Source organism: Procambarus clarkii, chromosome 13 (genome assembly GCF_040958095.1).
Source record: "Procambarus clarkii isolate CNS0578487 chromosome 13, FALCON_Pclarkii_2.0, whole genome shotgun sequence".
NCBI classification, from domain to species: Eukaryota; Metazoa; Arthropoda; class Malacostraca; order Decapoda; family Cambaridae; genus Procambarus; species Procambarus clarkii.
In genome coordinates, this window is record NC_091162.1 from 16,513,314 (window position 1) to 16,528,313 (window position 15,000).

General features: G+C 45.0%; 1 protein-coding gene across 1 annotated transcript in view; it reads left to right on the forward strand.

Moving 5' to 3' along the window:
• The window catches only part of mus201 (rad2 superfamily protein mus201), a 480,107-nt gene that overhangs the window by 428,911 nt on the left and 36,196 nt on the right, over positions 1-15,000 (forward strand). Inside the window, exon 4 of the mRNA XM_069323705.1 lies at positions 2,816-2,974. The gene's annotated coding sequence lies outside the window, so the exon portion shown is untranslated. The remainder of the gene's footprint in view (positions 1-2,815; positions 2,975-15,000) is intronic.

The window sequence follows — 15,000 nt, forward strand, 5'->3', positions numbered from 1 at the left end:
ATTCCTTCCTTCATTCCTTCCTTCCTTCCTTCATTCCTTCCTTCCTTCCTTCCTTCCTTCCTTCCTTCCTTCCTTCCTTCCTTCCTTCCTTCCTTCCTTCCTTCCTTCCTTCCTTCCTTCTTTCCTTCCTTCCTTCCTTCCTTCCTTCCTTCTTTCCTTCCTTCCTTCCTTCCTTCCTTCCTTCCTTCCTTCCTTCCCTCCTTCCTTCCTTCCTTCCTTCATTCCTTCATTCCTTCCTTCCTTCCTTCCTTCCTTCCTTCCTTCCTTCCTTCCTTCCTTCCTTCCTTCCTTCCTTCCTTCCTTCCTTCCTTCCTTCCTTCCTTCCTTCCTTCCTTCCTTCCTTCTTTCCTTCCTTCCTTCCTTCCTTCCTTCCTTCTTTCCTTCCTTCCTTCCTTCCTTCCTTCCTTCCTTCCTTCCTTCCTTCCCTCCTTCCTTCCTTCCTTCCTTCATTCCTTCGCAAATGTTTTCATCAGAATTCTTGATATATTCCTCACGCCACGGTCATCAAAAACCTGGAACCTGTGAAGGCGCATTCCATGGATTGGATCATTTTTTTATATTTTTTTAATATAGTTTGTTTTTTGGTCTATTATTTAGAAAGACATTTTAGGAGGATGGGTCCTGCGGCCGGTCCCACCACCTGTGTTATGTAAAATGTGAGAGGCGTATTGGGCCACGTGGTGGGGAGGTGGCCACATCCCTGATGGGCCATTGGCCACATCTCTGATGGGCCATTGTCCACACTCACACCATCTGTGCTTTCTGCGCCTTCTGTCTCCTCTCTCTCTTGGCTCTACACTCCTTTCTTTTCTTCCTCCTCTTTCTCTCTCTCTCTCTCTCTCTCTCTCTCTCTCTCTCTCTCTCTCTCTCTCTCTCTCTCTCTCTCTCTCTCTCTCTCTCTCTCTCTCCCTCGTATGTTATTCTCAGTGAGAAAGGAGTCTGCTGGCTGGCTGTCCCAGGAGGGCGTCTGCTGGCTGGCTGTCCCAGGAGGGCGTCTGCTGGCTGGCTGTCCCAGGAGGGAGTCTGCTGGCTGGCTGTCCCAGGAGGGCGTCTGCTGGCTGCCCTAGTGTACTCTCTGCTGGTGGCTCTGCCGTACATTGTTTACAATTTACAGTTTTGTTTACAGTTCACAATTCTCCAATTGATTTAAATCCTGGTCACCAATTTCCTGTGAGAGGCCCAGGCGGTCAACACTCTAGGATCAATATCCAATCATCCCGCCTCCTGGCCAGGATTCGATCCCGGGTCATCTCATTTACGAGGCGAGAAATGTGTTGCATTCCTGTGCAACACTTTAGCAAATAACATGCAAGAAATGCATGTTAAACACGTCGAAATTCTCTCTCTTATAGGGATATAAATATGTTTTGTGTGTTCAAAGGTGGAGCCCAGGAGCTTGGGGTTAGCCTCGCCCATATTTGCAGGAGGAATGGTCTGAGGTACGGGACGGACATAGTCTGGTCGGGGTAGACCTAAGTTAAAGCCTTTAAAAAATTATTAAGAGTTATAAACACCTCCAGGACATTTTCATGGAGTTAAGAGTGAAATGTGGCGTGTGATAAACGTGGAGTTTCAGAAAAAAAGTAAAATGGCAGAAAAGATAAAGAAAAGGCAAAGCATGAGACACCGATACATTTGGTTCGATGCTTTTTTTTTTAGTGGGGATGCAGAAGGGGGGGGTGAGAAGATAGCTAGATAAGATAGCTAGCTGGAGACAGACAGACAGACAGACAGACAGACAGACAGACAGACAGACAGACAGACAGACAGACAGACAGACAGACAGACAGAGACCCTTGCAACGCCACTTACCCCCCTTCCAAGTTTTCTATAATGCAAAAACTAGGTTTTTCTTAGTAACACAAATTGTACATTAAGCATAAAAGTGTAACATCCGAGCTCAATTAGTGTTCTCATGCTCACAGGGGGCATAGAATTTAATAAAAAAAAATTTGTGCTAATACTTGTCCCAAATTTGTCAATGATATTGAAACGGCAGCCGTGATACACCGGACCACACTACCACACAACATGGGTACTCAATACACCCGGGTATCGTAGTAAATACACCTGGGTATCGTAGTAAATACACCTGGGTATCGTAGTAAATACACGTGGGTATCGTATCTTAGCTACACGAATATACCCAGATAGGTACCAGAGTCAGAGTCACATGTACACACACACACACACACACACACACACACACACACACACACACACACACACACACACACACATATATATATATATATATATATATATATATATATATATATACTTTTACGTAGAAAATTGTGAATAATTGCGCAGCGTTCCTTCATATATAAAAAACTTTCAATTTTCAGCCGTTGTCATTTGTGAAGGTGACACCATTTTCACCTTTGTCATTCACAGTACCTATCCCGAGGTGTATTGATCTCTCATTACTATTATTCTACATTTTTTTTGGGGGGGGGCGGGGGGCATCATTCTCAAAACTACCGCCGTCCCCCCCAAAAAAAATCGTTTTCTTTCTCATTCTGTCAACGTTTCTATGCAATAATAATTATCACCATTAGACTTCCACAGTTGAAATACGTATACATACACCGTGAATAAGAGAAGGAATGCAATTTGCAGTATTGTTTTGTATTCATTAAGGTTTGTATTCCCCCTCTTGATGACTTCGTGAACTTTCATTTCAGTCCTGTTTTTTTATAAAATTTTCTTCATTCTAAGTTATTTTCATTGTAGCTTCGTCTTGCTTAAACTAACGACATGGTGCTTTCCTAATTGACAATTTAATGTTACTTCGAGCATTATATACCCACAGGACTATGGAGCCGCCTACCCGCCGAAACCCTGAGTTCCGAGACATTGTTCCACTCCAAATTCCAGCTGCACAAAGTTCACGAGGAAAAATTAGAGTATCTTTGTCAAGCTGTCGGCTGCCTGTCCCTGTCGAGGCCACTGGAGATATGTCGGCCGTCAGGTAAATATTCTGATATATTTCTCTCATATTCCTGACAGCCATACGAACCTGCCTTTGCTTTCTGGGGCCCTGAATATACACACATATTTGTGTATTTAGCAGGTCCTAGGTTCGATGCTTATTTTGGTCTATAATGAGAAGAATTTTGGGGAAGGAATCCACAGGTTCCAATCCCTTTAATGCTGCGAGACAGCATGCACCAGCAAGGCCCATCCCTGCGCCTTTCTGAATTCTGGAGTAATTGACAATGTTCTTGACCTAATCTCAAGATTCGCGAAGAGATTCAGTCTATTATATCGTTTAATCTGTTTTTCTCTCTTGCCACACCATTCCACACCTGTCCACCTCTTCTCCGACCCCCCCGCCCTGTGTCCCCCCCCCCTGTGACGTTCTGTCTCTCTCTCGGTTACTGTCTATACCCGCTCCTGTCCACTGTCTCCAAGCTCCTGGTCGCCTAACCCAGACACCATCATTGTCGTACCTCCTCCCCGAGCATGTCACCCGGGTCCTGTGTGTGTGTGTACCTTGTGTTTAGCCTCCTGCTCCCTTCGTCTAATTTCCTTACTTTACAGTTTCCTGAGTTGAACTTTAGTAGCCATTTTCTAAACCATTCCTCCAGTTTGTCCAGGTCGTCCTGTAGTCTCTGTCTTTATTCTCTCATAATTTTTGCATTTTCAGCAAAAATGTGTGTGTGTGTGTGTGTGTGTGTGTGTGTGTGTGTGTGTGTGTGTGTGTGTGTGTGTGTGTGTGTGTGTGTGTGTGTGTGTGTGTGTGTGTGTGTAAAATTAGCAAGGCTTGAATGGTTCTCAAGCACACATATATCACTTTAACTCTATGATCCCCCTCAGAGGATTCGAACTCAAGGCCGCCTGGCCCCCATCAGCAACACTGGTACTCTGACCACTGCACCAGCAATCGTCTAATAGGGGTTGGTTGGGCATGTAACCTGTCTGATATAAGTTCCATGATCAACCTTGATTGATCATTGATGGAATGATCAATACTCATGATCATGGAACCTCTTCCACGGTGCAACTGCAAAAAAATGCAAGTCCTAAGATGCATGGTTATTGTTTTTGTAATAATCCTTTTGAATTATGTTATCACTTTAATCAACTGTTTGCGATTGTGAGTTTAATTATATCACCTACACCATGTAAGTATTATTATTATTATTATTATTATTATTATTATTATTATTATTATTATTATTATTATTATTATTATTATTATTATTATTATTAACATCTTTATTGATAAAATATACAATTTTGCCTAATGTGAGTAATTCAAGTTAGTGCCCGCCAATCACACACCGAAACTACGACGTTGGTACAACGTTCGAACAAGTTTTAACACCTAACCAGTTATAACAACCAATATAGCACGTTGTAACAACGTTCTAATACGTCATAAACACGTTAATCCAAGATGTAACAACTTGATTACAACTTGTAACAAGCGGAAAATAGAGACAGTTTCGGTTTGTGTTTCCAGGGTGAGGATCGTATTCACTGCCACACAGCAGAAAGGATCCCGAACAATTATAATAGGTTTAAATTGTCTATTGAAGTACATATTTCATGTAAGTTACAGTCTATCACATCAGGGATGATACACGTATCAATATACGAGTTTCTCAACGTTGTGTTGGCAATTCTCTACTTATGGATGACCTTCGAAAGACGTTTAGTGGTCTTTTAGCTTTGTAACTTTGAGAGGGAAAAAGGTCAGTGTTTCAGTCACGAGACTCCATCGTTACCACTTCATTGCCATTAACGCGATCATCACTGCTATTAATGCGATCATCACTACCACCACCACTGCTATTATCGCGATCATCACTACCACCACCACTGCTATTATCGCGATCATCACTGCCACCACCACTGCTATTATCGCGATCATCACTACCACCACCACTGCTATTATCGCGATCATCACTACCACCATCAGCTATTAACGCGATCATCACTGCTATTAACGCGATCATCACTACCACCATCACTGCTATTAACGCGATCATCACTACCACCATCACTGCTATTAACGCGATCATCACTACCACCACCAAACAATGTGATGGGGCAGCCATCCCTCACTCCCAGCCTTCATGAATTATTCTGCTCCATCGTGCTACGCTCCAGCCACACTATCAAGTATGTAGTCGACTGTGTGTGTGTGTGTGTGTGTGTGTGTGTGTGTGTGTGTGTGTGTGTGTGTGTGTGTGTGTGTGTGTGTGTGTGTGTGTGTGTGTGTGGCCCCGTGGCTGAGTGGACAGCGCTGTGGAGGTCGTAATCCTAAGGGTGCCCGGGTGCCCCTGTTCGCCTAGCAGTAAATAGGTTCCTGTGAATTTGACAGCTGCTACGGGTTGTTTCCTGTGTGTGTGTGTGTGTGTGTGTGTGGGTGTGTGTGTGTGTGTGTGTGTGTGTGTGTGTGTGTGTGTGTGTGTGTGTGTGTGTGTGTGTGTGTGTGTGTGTGTGTGTGTGTGTATGGGTGATAGAGAGAACTATATGTAGTAGCCATAATAGAAGACAAATAAATTGGTTAGAAAGGCGGGGTCCAAGAGCTAATAGCTCGATTCTGCAGATACAAATAGCAAATACACACACACACGCTGCAACCCGATCTAGCATTTGCTTTCTGTCAATATTGGCTTATTTAATAAGTGCATATGTGACATACTAATTGATTGTGAATATTTTAGTTTACCTTGAAAAGCTTCATAGAAAACACCGACCTCACCTAACCTTCTTAGTATGTTAAGATAAGCATCTTATTGATTCTTATTTACAATTATTACATAACCTATGCACGCACGCACATAGCCACGTGTATGTTATTATATGTGTGTAAGAGAGAATTGTGAACTCTTAAGCACTCACTACACTAAAAGATTGAGTTTTGTGCTTCAACATTTTACATTTATTTAATTCAATTGGCATTTACCTGCTATGGGTGAGTTTCTTGTCTGTTGTGCATCGTTCTTATCCCTCCCACGTGTTCCTGGGTGAGTACCTGGGATTTCGTAAAGCACATGGGAGATAAGTTGCTTTTAAGGGGGTTTTTATTAGAGAAATGTCATTAGCCAAAGAATGACTTTATTTGCAGGATGTCACTAAAGACTATTTGGCATTCTTTATTACACTCGAATGTCAATAACTGCTATTTCTGTGTCACAAATTGATATATTAGTAACTGTTTGTGTGAAATCCTTAGTAACTACTAAGGATTTGTTTGTATTATAACTAAACATTTCAGTAACTCCTAGTCTTCTTTGTAGTGTACAATGTAATCATTATTTCCTTTATATCAATTCAGTCTAATTGTCATCCACTATATTATCCTCAATATTAGTGGCATTCTTCTCAAATATATAAATAGCTGAAATTGTTTGAATTCAGTTGTGTTGAGGAGAAAGCGATAATGTAATTCTATATATGGAAAGCATGCGAGGACAAGCCGCTGGCACCCGGAGACAGATTGAAAAAGCGATTTACACCTATTTGGACCATCAGGGATCGAGCGCCGACCAGCAAGACAGTCACTACCACTCACGATTTTTAGTTATCATAACAGATTATTTCCCTCCCAAACAGGCCGAGAATATCCCTCCAGGTAAGCTATTTTTTTTCTCTGCTAACGATCACCTCCGAGCCTAAATTATGTGACTTGATTAATGGTCGTTGGGATAAACGTGCGCTGTGCAAAGTTCAGGAGTCGGTAGCCACGAGCGTTGGAGTAGTTTACTGGTCGTTGGTCAAGGGTTTATCGCCGGTGTTTGCGAGTGTTTGGTCAATGGTTGTTTGTGTGACATATACCTCACTGTGCCTCCGGGGAGAGAGAGAGAGAGAGAGAGAGAGAGAGAGAGAGAGAGAGAGAGAGAGAGAGAGAGAGAGAGAGAAAGAGAGAGAGAGAGAGAGAGAGAGAGAGAGAGAGAGAGAGAGAGAGAGAGAGAGAGAGAGAGAGAGAGAGAGAGAGAGAGAGAGAGATGAGCTTTTGAACCCCCCGCCTCTGAATTATCACTAGCTGGTGTGTGGGTGTGTGTGTGTGTGTGTGTGTGTGTGTGTGTGTGTGTGTGTGTGTGTGTGTGTGTGTGTGTGTGTGTGTGTGTGTGTGTGTGTGTGTGTGTGTTAAAGGTTTACAACCCACAAGAGCGGGAGAGGCTAAACACCAAACAAAGTTCCCAAACTACTGCTTCTGGAACTCTCCAGCAGTATTGCAGCACCTCGGGTTATGCAACATTTACAAATTGTTATAACCATTCTTATTGTAATTTTGTTATCATCATGTTCATTAACCCTATTTGTTTACTTGCTGAAGAACACCGATGACAAACTCTTCACTCCACTCAACAGAAAACTGTAAACAAAGACCTCGTAATGAATAATGGGGCTATTTACTCTTATTTCCTATTAGTAATGGGGGAAGTACACAATTTTCTTATATAGTCTAACGTATAAATTCTCACGGCGATAGATCATGCGTTGTAATTCAAGAGGAAATGATTATACATTAATCTATTGACACAAGATTAATTGCCTCATTTCCGTTGTTTCCGCCGCACTCACAGTGTCGTGAGGTAATTAAGATGTAATGCTATGGTGATAATGACAGCGGCTTGACGGGGCTTAGGCTTAGGAGGCTTGACGGGGCTTAGGCTTAGGAGGCTTGACGGGGCTTGACGGGGCTCTTAGGCCTAGGAGGAGAGTTTTACTGTCATGATCTCTGGATGGAGTTAAATAAATTCACTACACGAAAGGTGATGGAGGGAGGGAGATATGTCAGTATATTTTTAAGAAATATTGCCGGAACAACCGTGGACATCTTCAAGAGGAAACTAGATTGTTTCCTCCAAGGAGTGCCGGACCAACCGGGCTGTGGTGGGTATGTGGGCCCGCGGGCCGCTCCCAAGCAACAGTCTATTGGACCAAACTCTCACAAGTCGAGCCTGGCCTCGGGCCGGGCTTGGGGAGTAGAAGAACTCCCAGAACCCCATCAAGCAGGTAAGAGAGGGATGGGAGGGGGAGAGGGAAAGAGGGATGGAAGGGGAGGGAGACGGGAAGGAAGTAAGGAAGAGGGACGGCCAACACGACTTGTCAGATGTAGGTGTGTGTAAAGTGTCCGAATGTATTTCGTGCATAATAAATAAGTATGGCACGAAAAACAGTTCGTGCCACCAGACTAGTACCCGAGCTGAGGGGTATGAGCTCGAGGAGAGACTACGGGGATTAAACCTCACGTCACTGGGAGACAGAAGAGTTATAGGGGACATGATCACTACATACAAGATTCTCAGAGGAATTGATAGGGTAGATAAAGACAGACTGTTTACCACAAGGGGCACACGCACAAGGGGACACAGGTGGAAATTGAGTGTCCAAATGAGCCACAGAGATATTAGAAAGAATTTTTTAGTGTCAGAGTGGTTGACAAATGGAATGCATTAGGAAGTGATGTGGTGGAGGCTGACTCCACACACAGTTTGAAGTGTAGATATGATAGAGCCCAATAGGCTCAGGAACCTATACACCAGTTGATTGACAGTTGAGAGGCGGGACCAAAGAGCCAGAGCTCAACCCCCGCAAGCACAACTAGGTGAGTACAACTAGGTGACACAGTGACATACCGAATTATCTAAAAATTATTCCCATTACTTTTTACCTCTACTTTACCCGTTCCGAAAGGTGCTTTTACCCTTATTTTTTTTTTTAGGTGCTGATTTTTTTTCTCTGGAACGTTTGCTCCTAGTTCAGTTAATCATTGATATAGCGAACTGTTTGAGTTGGGTAGGAGTATGAGTGGCTTCTTGACACTTCTCGCTTAAAAAAAATTATCTTTAGTTTGACGGTGAGTTGTATTAGGCTATGTTAAGAGTTTTACCGTTCTCACCTGTTGGTAGGCTGGGGTTATATGTTGTGTTTTGTGTGTGGTGGTTTGGGAGCATTCTGTACCTGCCTTACCTGCATTCCCCCCTTCTTTCTCCTTCCTTCCTGCTTTCCTTCACCCCTGCCTTCACACCTCCCTCCAACTCACCTCCACACGACACACTCACCAACTGAACAATCCCAGTTAATCTGGCGGCCAGAATGAAAAACATTTACTTTCAGTAGCCTCTGCACCCCCCTCTTCTCTCTCTCTCTCTCTCTCTCTCCTTCTCTCTCTCTCTCTCTCTCTCTCTCTCTCTCTCTCTCTCTCTCTCTCTCTCTCTCTCTCTCTCTCTCTCTCTCTCTCTCTCTCTCTCTCTCTCTCTCTCTCTCTCTCTCTCTCCCTCTCTCTCCCTCTCCCTCTCTCTCTCTGTCTCCCCTTTCTCTCACGTCAACAGTTGCCGTACCCAGACAAGAGAATGCCGGTTAGACTGTCAGTCAGGCGGTGGCTCCACCTGGCGGGCGTGTGTGTGGAGGGGAAATGAGTCGACGTTCTTAAAATGGTAATGAGGGCAAGTCCTGGTGATCCAGCTCGAGGGATATTTATCTTTACACAAGAGAATGGAATTAAATGGAAGCTCGCGAGGTGCCGTTCCACTTGGATTGTTTTTTCTTCAAGTTGTGTGAGGTGACTTATGTGTGAGTGAGTGAGGGAGGTGAGTATCAGAGGGTTATGAATGAGGCTGGTGAGTATCAGAGAGCTGTGAGTGAGGGAGGTGAGTATTAGAGAGCTGTGAGTGAGGCAGGTGAGTATCAGAGAGCTGTGAGTGAGGCAGGTGAGTATCAGAGAGCTGTGAGTGAGGCAGGTGAGTATCAGAGGGTTATGAATGAGGCTGGTGAGTATCAGAGAGCTGTGAGTGAGGGACGTGAGTATCAGAGAGCTATGAGTGAGGCAGGTGAGTATCAGAGAGCTGTGAGTGAGGGAGGTGAGTATCAGAGGGTTATGAATGAGGCTGGTGAGTATCAGAGCTGTGAGTGAGGCAGGTGAGTATCAGAGGGTTATGAATGAGGCTGGTGAGTATCAGAGCTGTGAGTGAGGGAGGTGAGTATCAGAGGGTTATGAATGAGGCTGGTGAGTATCAGAGCTGTGAGTGAGGGAGGTGAGTATCAGAGGGTTATGAATGAGGCTGGTGAGTATCAGAGCTGTGAGTGAGGGAGGTGAGTATCAGAGGGTTATGAATGAGGCTGGTGAGTATCAGAGAGCTGTGAGTGAGGCAGGTGAGTATCAGAGGGTTATGAATGAGGCTGGTGAGTATCAGAGCTGTGAGTGAGGCAGGTGAGTATCAGAGGGTTATGAATGAAGCTGGTGAGTATCAGAGAGCTGTGAGTGAGGGACGTGAGTATCAGAGAGCTGTGAGTGAGGGAGGTGAGTATTAGAGAGCTGTGAGTGAGGGAGGTGAGTATTAGAGAGCTGTGAGTGAGGGAGGTGAGTATTAGAGAGCTGTGAGTGAGGGAGGTGAGTATTAGAGAGCTGTGAGTGAGGGAGGTGAGTATTAGAGAGCTGTGAGTGAGGCTGGTGAGTATTAGAGAGCTGTGAGTGAGGGAGGTGAGTATCAGAGAGCTGTGAGTGAGGGAGGTGAGTATCAGAGCTGTGAGTGAGGCAGGTGAGTATCAGAGAGCTGTGAGTGAGGCAGGTGAGTATCAGAGAGCTGTGAGTGAGGGAGGTGAGTATTAGAGAGCTGTGAGTGAGGGAGGTGAGTATTAGAGAGCTGTGAGTGAGGCAGGTGAGTATCAGAGGGTTATGAATGAGGCTGGTGAGTATCAGAGCTGTGAGTGAGGCAGGTGAGTATCAGAGGGTTATGAATGAGGCTGGTGAGTATCAGAGCTGTGAGTGAGGCAGGTGAGTATCAGAGGGTTATGAATGAAGCTGGTGAGTATCAGAGCTGTGAGTGAGGCAGGTGAGTATCAGAGGGTTATGAATGAGGCTGGTGAGTATCAGAGAGCTGTGAGTGAGGCAGGTGAGTATTAGAGAGCTGTGAGTGAGGGAGGTGAGTATTAGAGAGCTGTGAGTGAGGGACGTGAGTATCAGAGAGCTGTGAGTGAGGGAGGTAAGTATCAGAGAGCTGTGAGTGAGGGAGGTGAGTATTAGAGAGCTGTGAGTGAGGGAGGTGAGTATTAGAGAGCTGTGAGTGAGGGAGGTGAGTATCAGAGAGCTGTGAGTGAGGGAGGTGAGTATCAGAGAGCTGTGAGTGAGGCAGGTGAGTATCAGAGAGCTATGAGTGAGGCAGGTGAGTATCAGAGAGCTGTGAGTGAGGCAGGTGAGTATCAGCGGGTTATGAGTGAGGCTCGTGAGTATCAGCAAGCTTTACGAGAAGCGTGAGTATCCATAAACTATTCTACTAAGATATCGTAGAATGGAGAATAAACATCTTAGCAGTGTCTCGTATCTGTAAGTGACTGGACGCTGGATATCATCATTGTAATTTAACGTATCATCCGGCATGATAACTATGAAGCAGGACAGGACCGAAACGATTGAGCACGCTTCCTTTCACCTAATGCTCCTGTTCACCTAGCTATTTAACAGGTATGAGGGGACTTAGGCAATTGTTGTAGGGTTGCCTCAGGAAGAGGTCAATAAAGTATAGGCTTCCTGTCCCCGATAACGGTAATTAATAAGATGGCGGGTTTAATAACAGACGTTATTAACCGTCGTTCCTGTTAGTCTAGTCCAAGTGGTTGGATAATTATCATTAGTGATTCACTGGATCACCGACAAGCCTAACGTGTATATGAATACACTCTGGCTACCTGTCCCCCCCCCCACCACACAGTGAATTATTATTATATATGCTCAACAGATGTAGCCTCATATAGCTGAAATTTACTATCAATGCCTGACCTAGCAGAGATCAAAATATATATTATTCACAAACATTTAACTACCTACCCGGGCACCGCCGGGTCGACCCCCATATATAGCTCAATATACCATTTTAATATTGTCAAAGCAAGGACTGCCGATACCCCTCCCCACCCCCCCCCCCCCCACCCCCTCATTCGCCTGAATAGTAGTGGATTGTAGGCTGAGCGCGGATACCAGGAGCTGAAGTGTTGTTCCCTGCAAGCACAGGTAGGCGAGTACAGGTAGATGAGAGCATCAGACGCACTCAAAATGAAGCTTCAACCCACTCAATCATAAGTGTAAACAGTCACGTGACCTCATGACGTCACGGCAAGGGATGTTATGTGTATATTGTTGTTATAGATCCAGCTACTCGGAAGAAGTTCCAAGTAGCACGGGCTATGGCGAGCCCCGTAGTGGACTTACCTGGCACAGGAGCGGTGCTGTGTGGTATATATTGCGTAACGCATCAAAGTAAATACACGGGAGACATCTCCCGTCACGCAGGGTGCAGTCGCACCTCCACAGATCTCCAGTATCAGCTCTTGATACTGGTAATGGCTCAAAAGGGCCACCACTTACGGGCTATTCATGCCCGTGCCACCTTTTGGGTGGCTTAATCTTTATCAATCAATCAAAGTAAATACCACATACAGCACCGCTCCTGTGCTGTAAGTTAGTTACGGGCTCACCATAGCCCGTGCTACTTGCCCCCGCTCCTGTGCTAGGTAAGCTACGGGCTCACCATAGCCCGTGCTACTTGCCCCCGCTCCTGTGCCAGGTAAGCTACGGGCTCACCATAGCCCGTGCTACTTGCCCCCGCTCCTGTGCCAGGTAAGCTACGGGCTCACCATAGCCCGTGCTACTTGCCCCCGCTCCTGTGCCAGGTAAGCTACGGGTTCACCATAGCCCGTGCTACTTGGAACTTGTTCCGAGTAGCTGAATCTATAACAATAAAAGTAAATACAATTAACAAATGCGTTAATTATATAATAATTACGCAGTCGATAACGAGATATTTAATAACCACGAGGGAATATGATAGCAAATGGTTCAATAATTGTTATCTACATTAGTGTAGCGTTTTCAATTGTATTTTTTTGTATTATAATATACAGAAATACTCTTTAATACACTCGTTTCTGATCAGTCTTTATCATAATGTTAATCGGCAGCTGTTGCCTTATGTGTCCAGTCAGTCCTATGTGTCCAGCCAGTCCTATGTGTCCGGCCAGTCCTATGTGTCCGGCCAGTCCTATGTGTCCAGCCAGTCCTATGTATCTGGCCAGTCCTATGTGTCCAGCCAGTCCTATGTGTCCAGCCAGTCCTATGTGTCCAGACAGTCCTATGTGTCCACCAGTCCTATCCATTTACCGCTCCGTAAAAAAAAATACAGCTGTTGTGCCTAACAGGAAACGGCCCGAACCCAATCAATCCACCTAACCAATCGAGGCTGATTCGCAGAAAATATAAATATTACTGTGTTATATTTGTCCCACTAATCTTACGGGGCTATTCATGCCCGTGCCACCTCTTGCGATGGCTTAATCTTCATTAATCAATCACCCATTAATGTTAATCAATCGTGCAGGTCAGATTGGGACGTAAGTAAGCTTGAACACCTTTGTGAAGTGATTAGGAGGAAGAGTAACAGGTGATTTTAATGTAATATACAAATGTATGAAAAGGTATACATATACCAGGTATATGTATATACCTGGTATAAAAGGTATACGCCAGGAAGGGGGGGGGGCGAGGGAGGACGTTATTAAGTGAGTAAATATATCGACACTAAAAACGAGCACGAAACAGTGGATACAAATTAGATGTTTATATTCAGGAAAGACCTGGGTAAATATTGGCTTGCAAATAAGGTTGTAGATTTATGGAACAAATTTGCATAACGTTATACAGACCTGGGATCCCGGGATCCTTTCAAGCGCATATGAATGAGCTTGTGTTGATATAAATAGGAGCTGCCTTGGATGGGTCAATTACGGGCTATTCATGCCCGTGCCACCTCTTGGGTGGCTTAATCTTTATCAGTCAATCAATCGGTGGGTCAAGTGGCCTTCTGCTGTTTTCCTTTAGTCTCGGGTTTCGTTTTTCGTTTCTCGTTAGGCTGTAATGAAATAGCGAAATCGTTGGCGAACCTGTAGACCTACGAGATTGTTGTAGGCCTACGAGACATGTATAGCTCTTTCTGCACCCAGTGGTCAGCGTGCTGTCGATAGGGGTGGTGTTGCTAGCCTAATGGGAGACTATATGATATACATGTTTAAACTGCTTTGAAAAAAATTGGTTCAGATATGAAGATGTTTTCATTAGTGCCTGGTATGGTCCTGGCCTTGATCCCTTGTATGGTGTCACCGTGCAGGTGTGGTGTGACGGGCAGGTGTGGCCCTGTGCTACACACCGGCGCCAGGTGTGACAGGCAGGTGTGGCCCTGTACTACACACCGGCGCCAGGTGTGACGGGCAGGTGTGGCCCTGTGCTACACACCGGCGCCAGGTGTGACAGGCAGGTGTGGCCCTGTGCTACACACCGGCGCCAGGTGTGACGGGCGGGTGTGGTCCTTGACAAAGTAATCCCCCGCCCGAAGCAAGCAGCATCAGCTGATGTTTGTTTACACAGGAGCCGCGTTCTTAGGGAGACAAATGCACGATAATTCTAAATTTCATAGCGTCCTCTCTGGAGATAACTTTCAATTTCCTTGTTAAACCTCGAAGGATTAAAAATTTCATCGTTACCGTAATGATCTAAAGGAACCGAAATAACCCTAGTTACCACGGTTACGCTACAGTATTCATTAATGTCACGGTTACGGTAACTGTAACGCTGGCTTCCGATGTTCATAACTGCGACTCAATCAATGTATATTTTGTCTTCAAGGCGCGCAGTGAAACTCTGCTCTCGTCAGTTATGGGACTGTAAGATGCTAAGAAAACTGTCTTGATGTCAAGGAAAGTCACTATATCATACCAGAGTTGTCATATATGTTTATATGTCTTTTTTTCTGTTTCAGGCAGTGGCAAGAATATTAGGCTAGGTCAGGTCATCCTCGATGGTCAAATGAGTATTGGTGACGTAGCCATGATGTCATGACCCATGTCTATCTATCTACCTTGTGTCTACTTGTGTAGCTTCCGGGGATCAATGGCCCGGTCTCTGACCAGACCTCTCTCTCTCATGTCATATCCAATGAACCTATAGCGACCTAATTGTTCAGACGCCTGCGGAATAGCAGATCGCTG